We start from the raw sequence: 19,873 nt of genomic DNA, 5'->3' as shown, positions 1-19,873 counted from the left end.
GGATCTTTGCTATCCTTGACCCCCGGTATAAAAACAACATCTCGTCTTTTATTCCGGTAGAGGGGAGGGCCAATCGCATCAATGCTTGCCACAGGCAATTGGTGCAGAATATGATGGAGATGTTTCCAGCATGTGACAGTGGCGGCAGGGAGGGCAGTTCCTCCAGTAGGCAACCAAGTTCTCACCGGTCCACACAAACGAGGGGCACACTGTCTAAGGTCTGGGACACCTTGATGGCACCCCCTCGCCAAAGTGCCGCCACGGAGGGTCCTAGTGTCACCAGGCGTGAGAAGTATAGGCGCATGTTGCGGGAATACCTTTCCGACCACAGCCCTGTCCTCTCCGACCCCTCTGCGCCCTACACGTATTGGGTGTCGAAGTTGGACCTGTGGCTTGAACTTGCCCTATATGCCTTGGAGGTGCTGTCCTGTCCTGCCGCCAGCGTCCTATCTGAGAGGGTGTTCAGTGCAGCCGGTGGCATCATCACTGACAAGCGCACCCGTCTGTCAGCTGAGAGTGCCGACCGGCTCACTTTGATAAAAATGAACCACCACTGGATAGAGCCTTCATTTTTGTGCCCACCTGTGTAAAGCACCCCAACATGAAACTCCATGTCTGTACTCAACCTCTCCAATTCCTCCGCATCCTCATACTCATCCACCATAAGCGTTGCACAATTCTGCTAATACTAGGCTCCCTCCAACATGATTTCCCCCAACTCTGCTGGTTAGAGGCTCCCTCCACCCTGATTTCCACCAACTCTGCTGGTTAGAGGCTCCCTCCACCCTGCGTTCCCACAACTCTGCTGGTTAGAGGCTCCTTCCACCATGAATTTGCCCAAACTGGGCTGTTTAGAGGCTCCCTCCACCATGAATTGGTCCAAACTGGGCTGGTTAGAGGCTCCCTCCACCATTAATTGGTCCAAACTGGGCTGGTTAGAGGCTCCCTCCACCATGAATTTGCCCAAACTGGGCTGTTTAGAGGCTCCCTCCACCATGAATTTGCCCAAACTGGGCTGTTTAGAGGCTCCCTCCACCATGAATTGGTCCAAACTGGGTTTTTTAGAGGCTCCCTCCACCATGAATTGGTCCAAACTGGGGTGGTTAGAGGCTCCCTCCACCATTAATTGGTCCAAACTGGGCTGGTTAGAGGCTCCCTCCACCATTAATTGGTCCAAACTGGGCTGGTTAGAGGCTCCCTCCACCATTAATTGGTCCAAACTGGGCTGGTTAGAGGCTCCCTCCACCATGAATTTGCCCAAACTGGGCTGTTTAGAGGCTCCCTCCACCATGAATTTGCCCAAACTGGGCTGGTTAGAGGCTCCCTCCACCATGAATTGGTCCAAACTGGGGTGGTTAGAGGCTCCCTCCACCATTAATTGGTCCAAACTTGGCTGTTTAGAGGCTCCCTCCACCATGAATTGGTCCAAACTGGGGTGGTTAGAGGCTCCCTCCACCATTAATTGGTCCAAACTGGGCTGGTTAGAGGCTCCCTCCACCATTAATTGGTCCAAACTGGGCTGGTTAGAGGCTCCCTCCACCATGAATTTGCCCAAACTGGGCTGTTTAGAGGCTCCCTCCACCATGAATTTGCCCAAACTGGGCTGGTTAGAGGCTCCCTCCACCATGAATTGGTCCAAACTGGGGTTTTTAGAGGCTCCCTCCACCATGAATTGGTCCAAACTGGGGTGGTTAGAGGCTCCCTCCACCATTAATTGGTCCAAACTGGGCTGGTTAGAGGCTCCCTCCACCATGAATTGGTCCAAACTGGGGTTTTTAGAGGCTCCCTCCACCATGAATTGGTCCAAACTTGGCTGTTTAGAGGCTCCCTCCACCATGAATTGGTCCAAACTGGGGTGGTTAGAGGCTCCCTCCACCATTAATTGGTCCAAACTGGGCTGGTTAGAGGCTCCCTCCACCATTAATTGGTCCAAACTGGGCTGGTTAGAGGCTCCCTCCACCATGAATTTGCCCAAACTGGGCTGTTTAGAGGCTCCCTCCACCATGAATTTGCCCAAACTGGGCTGGTCAGAGGCTCCCTCCACCATGAATTGGTCCAAACTGGGGTTTTTAGAGGCTCCCTCCACCATGAATTGGTCCAAACTGGGGTGGTTAGAGGCTCCCTCCACCATTAATTGGTCCAAACTGGGCTGGTTAGAGGCTCCCTCCACCATTAATTGGTCCAAACTGGGCTGGTTAGAGGCTCCCTCCACCATGAATTTGCCCAAACTGGGCTGTTTAGAGGCTCCCTCCACCATGAATTTGCCCAAACTGGGCTGGTTAGAGGCTCCCTCCACCATGAATTGGTCCAAACTGGGGTTTTTAGAGGCTCCCTCCACCATGAATTGGTCCAAACTGGGGTTTTTAGAGGCTCCCTCCACCATGAATTGGTCCAAACTGGGGTGGTTAGAGGCTCCCTCCACCATTAATTGGTCCAAACTGGGCTGGTTAGAGGCTCCCTCCACCATTAATTGGTCCAAACTGGGCTGGTTAGAGGCTCCCTCCACCATGAATTTGCCCAAACTGGGCTGTTTAGAGGCTCCCTCCACCATGAATTTGCCCAAACTGGGCTGGTTAGAGGCTCCCTCCACCATGAATTGGTCCAAACTGGGGTTTTTAGAGGCTCCCTCCACCATGAATTGGTCCAAACTGGGGTGGTTAGAGGCTCCCTCCACCATTAATTGGTCCAAACTGGGCTGGTTAGAGGCTCCCTCCACCATGAATTGGTCCAAACTGGGGTTTTTAGAGGCTCCCTCCACCATGAATTGGTCCAAACTTGGCTGTTTAGAGGCTCCCTCCACTATTAATTGGTCCAAACTGGGCTGGTTAGAGGCTCCCTCCACCATGAATTGGTCCAAACTGGGTTTTTTAGAGGCTCCCTCCACCATGAATTTGCCCAAACTGGGCTGTTTAGAGGCTCCCTCCACCATGAATTGGTCCAAACTGGGTTTTTTAGAGGCTCCCTCCACCATGAATTGGTCCAAACTTGGCTGTTTAGAGGCTCCCTCCACCATTAATTGGTCCAAACTGGGCTGGTTAGAGGCTCCCTCCACCATGAATTGGTCCAAACTGGGTTTTTTAGAGGCTCCCTCCACCATGAATTTGCCCAAACTGGGCTGTTTAGAGGCTCCCTCCACCATGAATTGGTCCAAACTGGGTTTTTTAGAGGCTCCCTCCACCATGAATTGGTCCAAACTGGGCTGGTTAGAGGCTCCCTCCACCATGAATTGGTCCAAACTGGGGTGGTTAGAGGCTCCCTCCACCATTAATTGGTCCAAACTGGGCTGGTTAGAGGCTCCCTCCACCATTAATTGGTCCAAACTGGGCTGGTTAGAGGCTCCCTCCACCATGAATTTGCCCAAACTGGGCTGGTTAGAGGCTCCCTCCACCATGAATTGGTCCAAACTGGGTTTTTTAGAGGCTCCCTCCACCATGAATTTGCCCAAACTGGGCTGGTTAGAGGCTCCCTCCACCATGAATTGGTCCAAACTGGGGTTTTTAGAGGCTCCCTCCACCATGAATTTGCCCAAACTCTGCTGGTTAGAGGCTCAATCCACCCTGATTTTCAAAACAAATGTTGGTGCCAACCTCAACTTACTACAAGGGCCAAATTCACTGCTGGTGACAAGCTCTCCTCACTGCAAGTGCCAAATACACATGTTTCAAGGTGTTTTCCTACTGTCAGAGAGGTGGTATTGAGTGTGTAAAGTGTGTAGTTGTTAGGCTGTGATGTTGGGGTAATAGAGGGTCTTTGGTGTGTTAGATGCCCCCAGACATGCTTCCCCTGCTGTCCCAGTGTCATTCCAGAGGTGTTGGCATCATTTCCTGGGGTGTCATAGTGGACTTGGTGACCCTCCAGACACGGATTTGGGTTTCCCCCTTAACGAGTATCTGTTCCCCATAGACTATAATGGGGTTCGAAACCCGTTCGAACACACAAACATTGAGCGGCTGTTCGAATCGAATTTCGAACCTCGAACATTTTAGTGTTCGCTCATCTCTAATCTTTAGGCAAGGTGAAAATTCCCATGAGTACAGAATGTACATAGGAGGGATGATTTTCTAATGAGTAGTTAATTGATTCCAAATAGCGTGCATGCGCGCGACATTCAGGGACTGAGGAAACTAATCTCATGTCAGGATGGCCGAGCGGTCTAAGGCGCTGCGTTCAGGTCGCAGTCTCCTCTGGAGGCGTGGGTTCGAATCCCACTTCTGACAGTGGTTTGATTTTTTTCCTGCTGGCGATAGCACCAGTGCAGAGAAATTCCTGCTGGCTCCCAATGGCAATTTCACTTTTACTTCTGACTATATAGCCTGACTCAGCTTGCTTGGCTGTAGAGCCAGTAATAAGGGTCCTAGCTTACAGTGACCTGATTCTGTGTAACGTCCGCGTGACCCTCCTGAAAAGTACGTGACTCCGCAAGGGATTTTCTTGTGAAGACAAGAGTTCTGAATAATGCGCACATGAATGGAGACCAAAGACTAATCCAATCACAATCTGGAGGATCCGCTATGATGTCTGTCACAAACACCCCTTCTACATTCTGTCTGTGTGGACCGTTAAGGTAAAAGAATGGCCTTTATTGTAAGAGACAAAGGTTTACAGCTGAAACATGGAATAACATTTCTACAACATTGGAACCTGGGAGAAATGACATTCAGTGGGGCCTGGAGCTCATTGGACATTGCCATCTGGTTTTGACCAGCCAAGAGTCGAGCTCTGACTCTATACCCACTTAAAATCATCAATATAATGTAGCTGAGCAGGGTCTATCTGCTAAAAAAAGACAGCCACCGCTGTTGTGCACCTAGGACATGTCTTCTGGTGATGCAGCTGCGTGCTTTTGGAGGTGAATGCTATTCGGCGAGCAGCAAAGAAAATGGCAGCTGGTTCTTCGGGAGGGAACACGGAGAAGAGGTAAGGCTTCTTGGAGAAGTGTGGTAATATATGTCTCTGCCATTCAGCATTCTGCTGAATATTTCCGGATCCTTGCATTATTTAGTCTTTCTCACATTAATGACTGATGTGAAAGAGGGACTTCCCCCCCCATTTCCAGGATTACCTGCGCATTATACAAGAAGGAAAGCTCGGTTCAGTTAGGATATAGAAAGAACCCAAAAACATTCATGTCAATTGTTCAATGTTTAAAACGAGGGTGTGACAAAACCCAGAATTGAATCGGGGACTTTTAGATCTTTAGTCTACGCTCTCCCAACTGAGCTATTTCGGCATCCGCGCAGCACCTTGTCTTCTCCTGAAAGAACTGTTTTCAACCTTTTTTTTTTTCTATAGTTCCAGCAGTGCGCTACGCTCGATCGAAACCCCAACGAATTGGAAAGAAACGTAGCAAGCCTTTTCTTTTGTTAGTGGATTTGTATTCAAAATTCATTCGCCGAAACCCGGGATCGAACCAGGGACCTTTAGATCTTCAGTCTAACGCTCTCCCAACTGAGCTATTTCGGCCTCTGTCCTGGGGTTTGCTGTCTCCCTGTTCACTAGTTGGGACATCTTTAGGCAAGGTGAAAATTCCCATGAGTCCAGAATGTACATAGGAGGGATGATTTTCTAATGAGTAGTTAATTGATTCCAAATAGCGTGCATGCGCGCGACATTCGGGGACTGAGGAAACTAATCCCATGTCAGGATGGCCGAGCGGTCTAAGGCGCTGCGTTCAGGTCGCAGTCTCCTCTGGAGGCGTGGGTTCGAATCCCACTTCTGACAGTGGTTTGATATTTTTCCTGCTGGCGATAGCGCCAGTGCAGAGAAATTCCTGCTGGCTCCCAATGGCAATTTCACTTTTACTTCTGACTATATAGCCTGACTCAGCTTGCTTGGCTGTAGAGCCAGTAATAAGGGTCCTAGCTTTCAGTGACCTGATTCTGTGTAACTTCCGCGTGACCCTCCTGAAAAGTACGTGAGTCCGCAAGGGATTTTCTTGTGAAGACAAGAGTTCTGAATAATGCGCACTTGAATGGAGACCAAAGACTAATCCAATCACAATCTGGAGGATCCGCTATGATGTCTGTCACAAACACCCCTTCTACATTCTGTCTGTGTGGACCGTTAAGGTAAAATAACGGCCTTTATTGTAAGAGACAAAGGTTTACAGCTGAAGCATGGAATAACATTTCTACAGCATTGGAACCTGGGGGAGACCTGGGAGAAATGACATTCAGTGGGGCCTGGAGCTCATTGGACATTGCCATCTGGTTTTGACCAGCCAAGAGTCGAGCTCTGACTCTATACCCACTTAAAATCATCAATATAATGTAGCTGAGCAGGGTCTATCTGCTAATAAAAGACAGCCACCGCTGTTGTGCACCTAGGACATGTCTTCTGGTGATGCAGCTGCGTGCTTTTGGAGGTGAACGCTATTGGGCGAGCAGCAAAGAAAATGGCAGCTGATTCTTCTGGAGGGAACACGGAAAAGAGGTAAGGCTTCTTGGAGAAGTGTGGTAATATATGTCTCTGCCATTCAGCATTCTGCTGAATATTTCCGGATCCTTGCATTATTTAGTCTTTCTCACATTAATGACTGATGTGAAAGAGGGACTTCCCCCCCCCCATTTCCAGGATTACCTGCGCATTATGCAAGAAGGAAAGCTCGGTTCAGTTAGGATATAGAAAGAACCCAAAAACATTCATATCAATTGTTCAATGTTTAAAACGAGGGTGTGAAAAAACCCAGAATTGAATCGGGGACCTTTAGATCTTTAGTCTACGCTCTCCCAACTGAGCTATTTCGGCATCCGCGCAGCACATTGTCTTCTCCTGAAAGAACTGTTTTCAACCTTTTTTTTTTTCTATAGTTCCAGCAGTGCGCTACGCTCGATAGAAACCCCAACGAATTGGAAAGAAACGTAGCAAGCCTTTTCTTTTGTTAGTGGATTTGTATTCAAAATTCATTTGCCGAAACCCGGGATCGAACCAGGGACCTTTAGATCTTCAGTCTAACGCTCTCCCAACTGAGCTATTTCGGCCTCTGGCCTGGGGTTTGCTGTCTCCCCTTTCACTAGTTGGGACATCTTTAGGCAAGGTGAAAATTCCCATGAGTACAGAATGTACATAGGAGGGATGATTTTCTAATGAGTAGTTAATTGATTCCAAATAGCGTGCATGCGCGCAACATTCAGGGACTGAGGAAACTAATCCCATGTCAGGATGGCCGAGCGGTCTAAGGCGCTGCGTTCAGGTCGCAGTCTCCTCTGGAGGCGTGGGTTCGAATCCCACTTCTGACAGTGGTTTGATTTTTTTCCTGCTGGCGATAGCACCAGTGCAGAGAAATTCCTGCTGGCTCCCAATGGCAATTTCACTTTTACTTCTGACTATATAGCCTGACTCAGCTTGCTTGGCTGTAGAGCCAGTAATAAGGGTCCTAGCTTACAGTGACCTGATTCTGTGTAACTTCCGCGTGACCCTCCTGAAAAGTACGTGACTCCGCAAGGGATTTTCTTGTGAAGACAAGAGTTCTGAATAATGCGCACTTGAATGGAGACCAAAGACTAATCCAATCACAATCTGGAGGATCCGCTATGATGTCTGTCACAAACACCCCTTCTACATTCTGTCTGTGTGGACCGTTAAGGTAAAATAACGGCCTTTATTGTAAGAGACAAAGGTTTACAGCTGAAGCATGGAATAACATTTCTACAGCATTGGAACCTGGGGGAGACCTGGGAGAAATGACATTCAGTGGGGCCTGGAGCTCATTGGACATTGCCATCTGGTTTTGACCAGCCAAGAGTCGAGCTCTGACTCTATACCCACTTAAAATCATCAATATAATGTAGCTGAGCAGGGTCTATCTGCTAAAAAAAGACAGCCACCGCTGTTGTGCACCTAGGACATGTCTTCTGGTGATGCAGCTGCGTGCTTTTGGAGGTGAACGCTATTGGGCGAGCAGCAAAGAAAATGGCAGCTGGTTCTTCGGGAGGGAACACGGAGAAGAGGTAAGGCTTCTTGGAGAAGTGTGGTAATATATGTCTCTGCCATTCAGCATTCTGCTGAATATTTCCGGATCCTTGCATTATTTAGTCTTTCTCACATTAATGACTGATGTGAAAGAGGGACTTCCCCCCCCATTTCCAGGATTACCTGCGCATTATGCAAGAAGGAAAGCTCGGTTCAGTTAGGATATAGAAAGAACCCAAAAACATTCATGTCAATTGTTCAATGTTTAAAACGAGGGTGTGACAAAACACAGAATTAAATCGGGGACCTTTAGATCTTTAGTCTACGCTCTCCCAACTGAGCTATTTCGGCATCCGCGCAGCACATTGTCTTCTCCTGAAAGAACTGTTTTCAACCTTTTTTTTTTTCTATAGTTCCAGCAGCGCGCTACGCTCGATCGAAACCCCAACGAATTGGAAAGAAACGTAGCAAGCCTTTTCTTTTGTTAGTGGATTTGTATTCAAAATTCATTTGCCGGGATCGAACCAGGGACCTTTAGATCTTCAGTCTAACGCTCTCCCAACTGAGCTATTTCGGCCTCTGTCCTGGGGTTTGCTGTCTCCCCGTTCACTAGTTGGGACATCTTTAGGCAAGGTGAAAATTCCCATGAGTACAGAATGTACATAGGAGGGATGATTTTCTAATGAGTAGTTAATTGATTCCAAATAGCGTGCATGCGCGCGATATTCAGGGACTCAGGAAACTAATCCCGTGTCAGGATGGCCGAGCGGTCTAAGGCGCTGCGTTCAGGTCGCAGTCTCCTCTGGAGGCGTGCGTTCGAATCCCACTTCTGACAGTGGTTTGATTTTTTTCCTGCTGGCGATAGCACCAGTGCAGAGAAATTCCTGCTGGCTCCCAATGGCAATTTCACTTTTACTTCTGACTGTATAGCCTGACTCAGCTTGCTTGGCTGTAGAGCCAGTAATAAGGGTCCTAGCTTTCAGTGACCTGATTCTGTGTAACTTCCGCGTGACCCTCCTGAAAAGTACGTGACTCCGCAAGGGATTTTCTTGTGAAGACAAGAGTTCTGAATAATGCGCACTTGAATGGAGACCAAAGACTAATCCAATCACAATCTGGAGGATCCGCTATGATGTCTGTCACAAACACCCCTTCTATATTCTGTCTGTGTGGACCGTTAAGGTAAAATAACGGCCTTTATTGTAAGAGACAAAGATTTACAGCTGAAGCATGGAATAACATTTCTACAGCATTGGAACCTGGGGGAGACCTGGGAGAAATGACATTCAGTGGGGCCTGGAGCTCATTGGACATTGCCATCTGGTTTTGACCAGCCAAGAGTCGAGCTCTGACTCTATACCCACTTAAAATCATCAATATAATGTAGCTGAGCAGGGTCTATCTGCTAAAAAAAGACAGCCACCGCTGTTGTGCACCTAGGACATGTCTTCTGGTTATGCAGCTGCGTGCTTTTGGAGGTGAACGCTATTCGGCGAGCAGCAAAGAAAATGGCAGCTGGTTCTTCGGGAGGGAACATGGAGAAGAGGTAAGGCTTCTTGGAGAAGTGAGGTAATATATGTCTCTGCCATTAAGCATTCTGCTGAATATTTCCGGATCCTTGCATTATTTAGTCTTTCTCACATTAATGACTGAAGTGAAAGAGGGACTCCCCCCCCCCCATTTCCAGGATTACCTGCGCATTATGCAAGAAGGAAAGCTCGGTTCAGTTAGGATATAGAAAGAACCCAAAAACATTCATGTCAATTGTTCAATGTTTAAAACGAGGGTGTGACAAAACCCAGAATTAAATCGTGGGCCCTTTAGTCTACGCTCTACCAACTGAGCTTTTTCGGCATCCGCGCAGCACATTGTCTTCTCCTGAAAGAACTGTTTTCAACCTTTTTTTTTTTTCTATAGTTCCAGCAGTGCGCTACGCTCGATCGAAACCCCAACGAATTGGAAAGAAACGTAGCAAGCCTTTTCTTTTGTTAGTGGATTTGTATTCAAAATTCATTTGCCGAAACCCAGGATCGAACCAGGGTCCTTTAGATCTTCAGCCTAACGCTCTCCCAACTGAGCTATTTCGGCCTCTGTCCTGGGGTTTGCTGTCTCCCCGTTCACTTGTTGGGACATCTTTAGGCAAGGTGAAAATTCCCATGAGTACAGAATGTACATAGGAGGGATGATTTTCTAATGAGTAGTTAATTGATTCCAAATAGCGTGCATGCGCGCGACATTCAGGGACTGAGGAAACTAATCCCATGTCAGGATGGCCGAGCAGTCTAAGGCGCTGCGGTCAGGTCGCAGTCTCCTCTGGAGGCGTGGGTTCGAATTTCACTTCTGACAGTGGTTTGATTTTTTTCCTGCTGGCGATAGCACCAGTGCAGAGAAATTCCTGCTGGCTCCCAATGGCAATTTCACTTTTACTTCTGACTATATAGCCTGACTCAGCTTGCTTGGCTGTAGAGCCAGTAATAAGGGTCCTAGCTTTCAGTGACCTGATTCTGTGTAACTTCCGCGTGACCCTCCTGAAAAGTATGTGACTCAGCAAGGGATTTTCTTGTGAAGACAAGAGTTCTGAATAATGCGCACTTGAATGGAGACCAAAGACTAATCCAATCACAATCTGGAGGATCCGCTATGATGTCTGTCACAAACACCCCTTCTACATTCTGTCTGTGTGGACCGTTAAGGTAAAATAACGGCCTTTATTGTAAGAGACAAAGGTTTATAGCTGAAGCATGGAATAACATTTCTACAGCATTGGAACCTGGGGGAGACCTGGGAGAAATGACATTCAGTGGGGCCTGGAGCTCATTGGACATTGCCATCTGGTTTTGACCAGCCAAGAGTCGAGCTCTGACTCTATACCCACTTAAAATCATCAATATAATGTAGCTGAGCAGGGTCTATCTGCTAAAAAAAGACAGCCACTGCTGTTGTGCACCTAGGACATGTCTTCTGGTGATGCAGCTGCGTGCTTTTGGAGGTGAACGCTATTCGGCGAGCAGCAAAGAAAATGGCAGCTGGTTCTTCGGGAGGGAACACGGAGAAGAGGTAAGGCTTCTTGGAGAAGTGTGGTAATATATGTCTCTGCCATTCAGCATTCTGCTGAATATTTCCGGATCCTTGCATTATTTAGTCTTTCTCACATTAATGACTGATGTGAAAGAGGGACTCCCCCCCCCCATTTCCAGGATTACCTGCGCATTATGCAAGAAGGAAAGCTCGGTTCAGTTAGGATATAGAAAGAACCCAAAAACATTCATGTCAATTGTTCAATGTTTAAAACGAGGGTGTGACAAAACCCAGAATTAAATCGGGGACCTTTAGATCTTTAGTCTACGCTCTCCCAACTGAGCTATTTCGGCATCCGCGTAGCACATTGTCTTCTCCTAAAAGAACTGTTTTCAACCTTTTTTTTTTTTTCTATAGTTCCAGCAGTGCGCTACGCTCGATCGAAACCCCAACGAATTGGTAAGAAACGTAGCAAGCCTTTTCTTTTGTTAGTGGATTTGTATTCAAAATTCATTTGCCGAAACCCAGGATCGAACCAGGGACCTTTAGATCTTCAGTCTAACGCTCTCCCAACTGAGCTATTTCGGCCTCTGTCCTGGGGTTTGCTGTCTTCCCGTTCACTAGTTGGGACATCTTTAGGCAAGGTGAAAATTCCCATGAGTCCAGAATGTACATAGGAGGGATGACTTTCTAATGAGTAGTTAATTGATTCCAAATAGCGTGCATGCGCGCGATATTCAGGGACTGAGGAATCTAATCCCATGTCAGGATGGCCGAGCGGTCTAAGGCGCTACGTTCAGGTCGAATTCTCCTCTGGAGGCGTGAGTTCGAATCCCACTTCTGACAGAGGTTTGATTTTTTTTCCTGCTGGCGATAGCACCAGTGCAGAGAAATTCCTGCTGGCTCCCAATGGCAATTTCACTTTTACTTCTGACTATATAGCCTGACTCAGCTTGCTTGGCTGTAGAGCCAGTAATACGGGTCCTAGCTTTCAGTGACCTGATTCTGTGTAACTTCCGCGTGACCCTCCTGAAAAGTACATGACTCCACAATGGATTTTCTTGTGAAGACAAGAGTTCTGAATAATGCGCACTTGAATGGAGACCAAAGACTAATCCAATCACAATCTGGAGGATCCGCTATGATGTCTGTCACAAACACCCCTTCTACATTCTGTCTGTGTGGACCGTTAAGGTAAAATAACGGCCTTTATTGTAAGAGACAAAGGTTTACAGCTGAAGCATGGAATAACATTTCTATAGCATTGGAACCTGGGGGAGACCTGGGAGAAATGACATTCAGTGGGGCCTGGAGCTCATTGGACATTGCCATCTGGTTTTGACCAGCCAAGAGTCGAGCTCTGACTCTATACCCACTTAAAATCATCAATATAATGTAGCTGAGCAGGGTCTATCTGCTAAAAAAAGACAGCCACCGCTGTTGTGCACCTAGGACATGTCTTCTGGTGATGCAGCTGCGTGCTTTTGGAGGTGAACGCTATTCGGCGAGCAGCAAAGAAAATGGCAGCTGGTTCTTTGGGAGGGAACACGGAGAAGAGGTAAGGCTTCTTGGAGAAGTGTGGTAATATATGTCTCTGCCATTCAGCATTCTGCTGAATATTTCCGGATCCTTGCATTATTTAGTCTTTCTCACATTAATGACTGATGTGAAAGAGGGACTCCCCCCCCCCATTTCCAGGATTACCTGCGCATTATGCAAGAAGGAAAGCTCGGTTCAGTTAGGATATAGAAAGAACCCAAAAACATTCATGTCAATTGTTCAATGTTTAAAACGAGGGTGTGACAAAACCCAGAATTGAATCGGGGACCTTTAGTCTACGCTCTCCCAACTGAGCTATTTCGGTGTTAGGGACATTAAGGGGTCCCCATGATAGAGTATGTTGCTGAGTTCCAAATTAAATATCAGGCCTGAAGTAATTACGCCCATTATCAGGTCTGGAGAAGCCACACACACACAACTGATGGTGTATCAAGTGAGTTCTAATTTAATGGTGCACAAAGGTGGTTTAAATACAATACAGACAAGAGCAGGTTGGACTATTCTAACATAGTTGGCATAAAATAATTGGTTATAAGATAAACCTGGCACATGACTATTGGCTGAGGCCTTATGTATTTTGCATATCATTACAGCTTAATGGACTTTGTACTTTGTCCTTAAACAAAGAAAGCTTCAAAAACACTTATGTGTGAACTAGCAGCTCACACTATGTCTATATGCATATATCATGGAAACAGAGATAAGATGTCATGTTGGTGCTAAATGAGTCTCAGTGACCTCCATATACCATGAAGATAAGATATACAAATAGCCAGCTGTGACTTACTTACACAGTTTATGACTGACAAAATACAAAGATGGAGGATTTGACTCTAACATTCCCCCATTTTGAGATGGCTGAATACAGGAATTCATATTTAGGTACTTCAGTGACCTAATGTCTACTGCCGGACTTTACCAGATTCCCCTCATATGTTCCTGTATTCTAACCTAATCTCAATCATAGTTCTGGCCTTTTATATCTTGGTCTGCTCATCCTTTTGTATATGTTTTGTATTAAACAAACAAAATGAAGATAAGATTTTTACTACAACTTGCTGATATTTACTTGTTTATACTATGTATTGTTCCTAAAATATGAGGTGGTATTTTCTTAACTATATACTTCAAACATTTCCTGTTGCGTCAAAGAAACAGCTATATATGACATGACTTAGGCTAATATGGGGTTATGAGGACATATCCTACAATCTGACACATTCAGATCTTCGATCAAAATCATATGATGTTTAAGAAACTTATTGTCCCACTTCATTGTTAAATGTTCTATACAGGCTTATCGCCAGGACCATCTGTAACAGCATTATCAGGAGAATCTTCATCGCTTTGTGTGTAGATACTTTCTTGCAATATGAAGCATGGATACAATTAGGCTCTCCTTCAAATTTCACAGAAGTACTGGTTATCATCAGCATTTGGAAGGACCATCAAATCTTGTCTCCAAGGTTTTTCTCACGTGTCTCTTTATCACCATCAATCTCTTGGTTCAAATGAATAGGTCCCGCCCACTAACTTAAAATCTGAGAAGGAGAGAAAACTCAAAGCCATACATTAGTCAGATGTTTTTGCCAAGACATCACATAGTCAGCCAGTACACCATACCACATCTGTAGGAGTTGCCAAGAATACAACCCCCAAAGAAAGTTTGACATGGGTTAAAGCCAATTCTTCTCTTAGGAGGGTACCTTACAGAAAATACCAATACAAGTGACACACTATTTCTTCAGTAGCCGTCTATCTGCAGCCCCGTTTGTGATGGCTTTCTTCACCAGATATGCCTCAGACTTTTCTGAAGATAGATAACTATACACACAAGCACGTACTTATACCGTCTCACCTTTAGTAACTGCATATAGTTAACCTGCAATCTCTGGAACAGGTACAAGGGCTCTGGGCCTGGCTCTGAGAAACTTTTCACTTTTTGGCCTACTTTGCATTTAACACATGCCATGCAGTGTCTGTAGTGATGTTAAATCCTGCAGCCACCCATCCTCTGCTCACCAGGTCACACATGGCTACTTCTAAACATTGCTTTATGCCATCAGTGGGGACAATGCACTCAGTAAATATATTCTCTTACCACCGGAGATCAGGACTTGTACATCCTCTTTTACTGTAGTCCTGGACCATTTTTGGTGCCTCAGTGTTGTAAAACCTGAAAAGAGAGCTAAAAGGGGGGTTTGGGTCGAGTATAATGACCAATTATCAGTAAGGCATATCCCCTAGGCCTCTGCAACTGGGTTAGTGGCAGTGTCTGCCCACAAGTTACCTCTACTTTCCTTCGTATCAGCCTTAGTGTGTGTCCTGACTTTTGACTATACCCACCTGTGTGGAGGTGGCAGCATCACTACCTGAACAGCCTGGAAATCCTTTTAGGCTTAACATTAACCCTACAGAAAGCTCTCGCTCTCCAGATTGGACCATAGTCCCACTATATCAAACACCTACCCTCAGACATTGTACCCTGTCTCAGTGATGGCTTCTAGTTCAGCTTCATGAGCTGAGACCCATACAGTTCCATAATGGTTCTACTTTGTGCTTGGTTTTACCCTTGGTTTACCTCCTATTCAGTGACCATGACATATCTGGTGCAGAATCCACCATCATTCCCAAATCGAGAATCATCTAAAATAAAAGAACTCTCATCAGTGTTAACAATAGATTCATCATTTATTAACCAAATCAGCAAAAGTAAAATTAATTTTAAGTTATCTGACTCTCCTTACTCCTCCCCTGAAACTATTGTTAACAGGTTAGAAGGGACTTGTAGTGCAGCACAGAATGCAAAGCTTACATTAAGAAGACATAGATAAGACACACTGCAGCCTGAGATATCCAGCCATTGTCATCTTTGTTTCCAATGAAAGATTTATTACCCCTTTGTCTTATCATGGAAGCAGCTGCGCTGGCTCTCCCCACACTTGTCATAGCTGTAGTACTACATATCCCAGCAGACTTATTTATACAATCCCAAGTAAATTCAGTTCTTTAAAGCTTCTAAACACTCCAGAAATTCATTGAGGTAAGTAAATACTCAAAATATATCAGCCATTACAGAGCAGATATGTGAGTGACTTCTGATTTACTTACACAGCTATCTAACACCTTGTAGCAAACAATGACCCAGAAACACCACTTTAACTTTGTAGAACTGCAATTTATCTTTACCTGCATGTACATGTTAGGGGCGTTCTGTGCCCCTTGTGGCAAGATAGTTCACATGTATTGCCTACCCCTATGGGGCCTAATCCCATATCAGAAGGAACATCTGAATAACTTTTTCACACAATAAATCCCGATTGTTAACATTCTTGGAATTATAGTATAAACCCATAACAAATATTTATGTTACAAGTGTAAAGCCCATGTGATATATTTGATACACATACGCACCAATACACACTGAGTACATAATACATGTACATGGTATATCAAGTACATCTCATTTACACCAGAACACACATATATGTATTCAACAATGGAAAGAACTTTTATGCCTCCCTTTCATATCTACTTGTCACCACCCTCTGTGTTATCAGCAGTCAATATCTGCTTGCTGTGGAGACTGAAAATGTAACAATACAGACATGGACAAACAGAACATGTACACATAGCAGACACATGTAACATGTACATATAACTGACACACATATATGGGCCCATTCACTTTTCTGAACCTTCCATACAAACATGCAACGTCACACTGGAGCTCCAGACAAAACAAAACAAATGTCAATTAAATCAAAAAGAACTTGTCTGAACTAAAATAAAAATTTTCATATATTTTGTACCGTGATATCACTTATCGTCTCGGGACGGCTTATTCCTACAAATAGGCACAGAGTTAGTTATAATTCCCGCACAGCTAAATATTGAGGAGAAAACAAACCAAAACATGTAAATAGTTGCCTTCATCTTCTTACCAATTTGCATATTACTATAAAATAAACATAATAATGTTGATCTCATATTTATGCCATTTATCCAATTTTAAAAACATTACCATGAGAGGAGCATTCTCAAAATGGGAAACCTTTCCTGAATAAAAGGACACTATAGACATTCTAGAAATAACTTAATGTCCACCCCCAAGCCTATATACACACATATGTGTATACACATACCTACACTTAACCTGCAGTATCCTCACCACAAAACATATCATGTTTCCACTTTCCACTAACCAACAAACTAACAACACAATGCTAAGTGCCAAGCACATTAACCCTTTAGCTGGACTGTCAATTGATGCTCACTATACATTTCCTTACACTCAAAGCCTTTGTCCTTCGCTTAGGACACCAGCAATCTCTAGCCAAATGTCCCTGGTTTCCACAATTAAAACACTTCCTGGTTACCCTCTATCCCTGTATCTGTCCTGCCTATTCTCCATTGGTAACTCCTGCTCTTTTTTTTTTTTTTTTTTTTTTTTCTTGAGCGGCATCTTCTTCTCTCTCTCCCATTCCTATTAGTTCATATGGGGGTATACCCTACCTCAGAGGGTCCCTCCCCCATAATAGCTGATGGCCAGTCAGCCGTGAGCATCCCACTCCTCTAGGGCAATTAAGACAATAGAGGGTCACTTTTGACTCACCTAGTGGGACCTCCCAAACAGTCACTCTGTTTTCATTGAACTAATCTCTAATGTGCATGTTCTGGCGTAGTGCTCAGGGCAAAACCCTCATTTGGTTTCCACAGACTCCACTTTGTCTGTGTCCCTCTATCGAACACCCCTGAATCATTGCATGTACTTACTCAGATTCTACTCAGTCCTTAGTGTCCAAAACAAGGACTTTTCAATCACTCAGTACTTCCACTCTCGCAACTCTAGGGATTAAGGATGAAGAATAACTCTCTCTCCTGCACCGCTTTTTACACTCTATAACAGATGTAACAACCAAATGACAGCATGGACAGTAGACAAAGAATGAGGTATAACATTTCCCACCCCACTACAGACAACATACTATTCAGGTTCTTGCACACTATATAATATGGCATCGATTGTTATAACATATGCAGCACTAATCTTCACTCACCGACACACAGGATCCGGGACACGTAGGAACTCAGATTAGTTATTTGGCAAGAAAAGGACTTACCATTACAGCGCCGTTTTATTCATCTGAGGTCCTCCGGGCCCGTCTCCAAATCGGTTGGTGAGTGGATCAGTACACTATCGGCTGCACATTTAACGATTATCGATGCCCCACGTTGGGCGTCAGGTTCTGTTAGGGACATTAAGGGGTCCCCATGATAGAGTATGTTGCTGAGTTCCAAATTAAATATCAGGCCTGAAGTAATTACGCCCATTATCAGGTCTGGAGAAGCCACACACACACAACTGATGGTGTATCAAGTGAGTTCTAATTTAATGGTGCACAAAGGTGGTTTAAATACAATACAGACAAGAGCAGGTTGGACTATTCTAACATAGTTGGCATAAAATAATTGGTTATAAGATAAACCTGGCACATGACTATTGGCTGAGGCCTTATGTATTTTGCATATCATTACAGCTTAATGGACTTTGTACTTTGTCCTTAAACAAAGAAAGCTTCAAAAACACTTATGTGTGAACTAGCAGCTCACACTATGTCTATATGCATATATCATGGAAACAGAGATAAGATGTCGTGTTGGTGCTAAATGAGTCTCAGTGACCTCCATATACCATGAAGATAAGATATACAAATAGCCAGCTGCGACTTACTTACACAGTTTATGTGTGAAAGGTTACAAGATGACTGACAAAATACAAAGATGGAGGATTTGACTCTAACATCGGCATCCGCGCAGCACATTGTCTTCTCCTGAAAGAACTGTTTTCAACCTTTTTTTTTTTCTATAGTTTCAGCAGTGCGCTACGCTCGATCAAAACCCCAACGAATTGGAAAGAAACGTAGCAAGCCTTTTCATTTGTTAGTGGATTTGTATTCAAAATTCATTTGCCGAAACCCGGGATCGAACCAGGGACCTTTAGATCTTCAGTCTAACGCTCTCCCAACTGAGCTATTTCGGCCTCTGTCCTGGGGTTTGCTGTCTCCCCGTTCACTAGTTGGGACATCTTTAGGCAAGGTGAAAATTCCCATGAGTCCAGAATGTACATAGGAGGGATGATTTTCTAATGAGTAGTTAATTGATTCCAAATAGCGTGCATGCGCGCGACATTGAGGGACTGAGGAAACTAATCCCATGTCAGGATGGCCGAGCAGTCTAAGGCGCTGCGTTCAGGTCGCAGTCTCCTCTGGAGGCGTTGGTTCGAATCCCACTTCTGACAGTGGTTTGATTTTTTTCCTGCTGGCGATAGCACCAGTGCAGAGAAATTCCTGCTGGCTCCCAATGGCAATTTCACTTTTACTTCTGACTATATAGCCTGACTCAGCTTGCTTGGCTGTAGAGCCAGTAATAAGGGTCCTAGCTTTCAGTGACCTGATTCTGTGTAACTTCCGCGTGACCCTCCTGAAAAGTACGTGACTCCGCAAGGGATTTTCTTGTGAAGACAAGAGTTCTGAATAATGTGCACTTGAATGGAGACCAAAGAGTAATCCAATCACAATCTGGAGGATCCGCTATGATGTCTGTCACAAACACCCCTTCTACATTCTGTCTGTGTGGACCGTTAAGGTAAAATAACGGCCTTTATTGTAAGAGACAAAGGTTTACAGCTGAAGCATGGAATAACATTTCTACAGCATTGGAACCTGGGGGAGACCTGGGAGAAATCGACATTCAGTGGGGCCTGGAGCTCATTGGACATTGCCATCTGGTTTTGACCAGCCAAGAGTCGAGCTCTGACTCTATACCCACTTAAAATCATCAATATAATGTAGCTGAGCAGGATCTATCTGCTAAAAAAAGACAGCCACCACTGTTGTGCACCTAGGACATGTCTTCTGGTGATGCAGCTGCGTGCTTTTGGAGGTGAACGCTATTCGGCGAGCAGCAAAGAAAATGGCAGCTGGTTCTTCGGGAGGGAACACGGAGAAGAGGTAAGGCTTCTTGGAGAAGTGTGGTAATATATGTCTCTGCCATTCAGCATTCTGCTGAATATTTCCGGATCCTTGCATTATTTAGTCTTTCTCACATTAATGACTGATGTGAAAGAGGGACTTCCCCCCCCATTTCCAGGATTACCTGCGCATTATGCAAGAAGGAAAGCTCGGTTCAGTTAGGATATAGAAAGAACCCAAAAACATTCATGTCAATTGTTCAATGTTTAAAACGAGGGTGTGACAAAACCCAGAATTGAATCGGGGACCTTTAGATCTTTAGTCTACGCTCTCCCAACTGAGCTATTTCGGCATCCGCGCAGCACATTGTCTTCTCCTAAAAGAACTGTTTTCAACATTTTTTTTTTCTA

General features: G+C 45.1%; 9 non-coding genes across 9 annotated transcripts; 5 read left to right on the top strand and 4 right to left on the bottom strand.

The window, feature by feature from the left end:
• Positions 1-4,134: 4,134 nt before the first annotated feature.
• TRNAL-CAG (transfer RNA leucine (anticodon CAG)) lies at positions 4,135-4,217 on the top strand. The gene has a single exon. It is a non-coding gene; the product is annotated as a tRNA-Leu (tRNA).
• Positions 4,218-5,390: 1,173 nt separating this feature from the next.
• TRNAF-GAA (transfer RNA phenylalanine (anticodon GAA)) lies at positions 5,391-5,463 on the bottom strand. The gene has a single exon. It is a non-coding gene; the product is annotated as a tRNA-Phe (tRNA).
• A 175-nt stretch (positions 5,464-5,638) lies between these two features.
• On the top strand, positions 5,639-5,721 carry TRNAL-CAG (transfer RNA leucine (anticodon CAG)). The gene has a single exon. It is a non-coding gene; the product is annotated as a tRNA-Leu (tRNA).
• A 1,186-nt stretch (positions 5,722-6,907) lies between these two features.
• TRNAF-GAA (transfer RNA phenylalanine (anticodon GAA)) lies at positions 6,908-6,980 on the bottom strand. The gene has a single exon. It is a non-coding gene; the product is annotated as a tRNA-Phe (tRNA).
• Positions 6,981-7,155: 175 nt separating this feature from the next.
• TRNAL-CAG (transfer RNA leucine (anticodon CAG)) lies at positions 7,156-7,238 on the top strand. The gene has a single exon. It is a non-coding gene; the product is annotated as a tRNA-Leu (tRNA).
• A 1,425-nt stretch (positions 7,239-8,663) lies between these two features.
• TRNAL-CAG (transfer RNA leucine (anticodon CAG)) lies at positions 8,664-8,746 on the top strand. Its single transcript has one exon. It is a non-coding gene; the product is annotated as a tRNA-Leu (tRNA).
• A 2,698-nt stretch (positions 8,747-11,444) lies between these two features.
• TRNAF-GAA (transfer RNA phenylalanine (anticodon GAA)) lies at positions 11,445-11,517 on the bottom strand. Its single transcript has one exon. It is a non-coding gene; the product is annotated as a tRNA-Phe (tRNA).
• A 6,942-nt stretch (positions 11,518-18,459) lies between these two features.
• On the bottom strand, positions 18,460-18,532 carry TRNAF-GAA (transfer RNA phenylalanine (anticodon GAA)). The gene has a single exon. It is a non-coding gene; the product is annotated as a tRNA-Phe (tRNA).
• Positions 18,533-18,707: 175 nt separating this feature from the next.
• Positions 18,708-18,790, top strand: TRNAL-CAG (transfer RNA leucine (anticodon CAG)). The gene has a single exon. It is a non-coding gene; the product is annotated as a tRNA-Leu (tRNA).
• The last annotated feature ends 1,083 nt before the right edge of the window (positions 18,791-19,873 follow it).

Source organism: Leptodactylus fuscus, chromosome 1, assembly GCF_031893055.1.
Source record: "Leptodactylus fuscus isolate aLepFus1 chromosome 1, aLepFus1.hap2, whole genome shotgun sequence".
NCBI lineage: Eukaryota > Metazoa > Chordata > Amphibia > Anura > Leptodactylidae > Leptodactylus > Leptodactylus fuscus.
The sequence above is the reverse complement of the archived record's forward strand: the minus strand, read 5'-3'. Positions and strand labels throughout refer to the sequence as shown.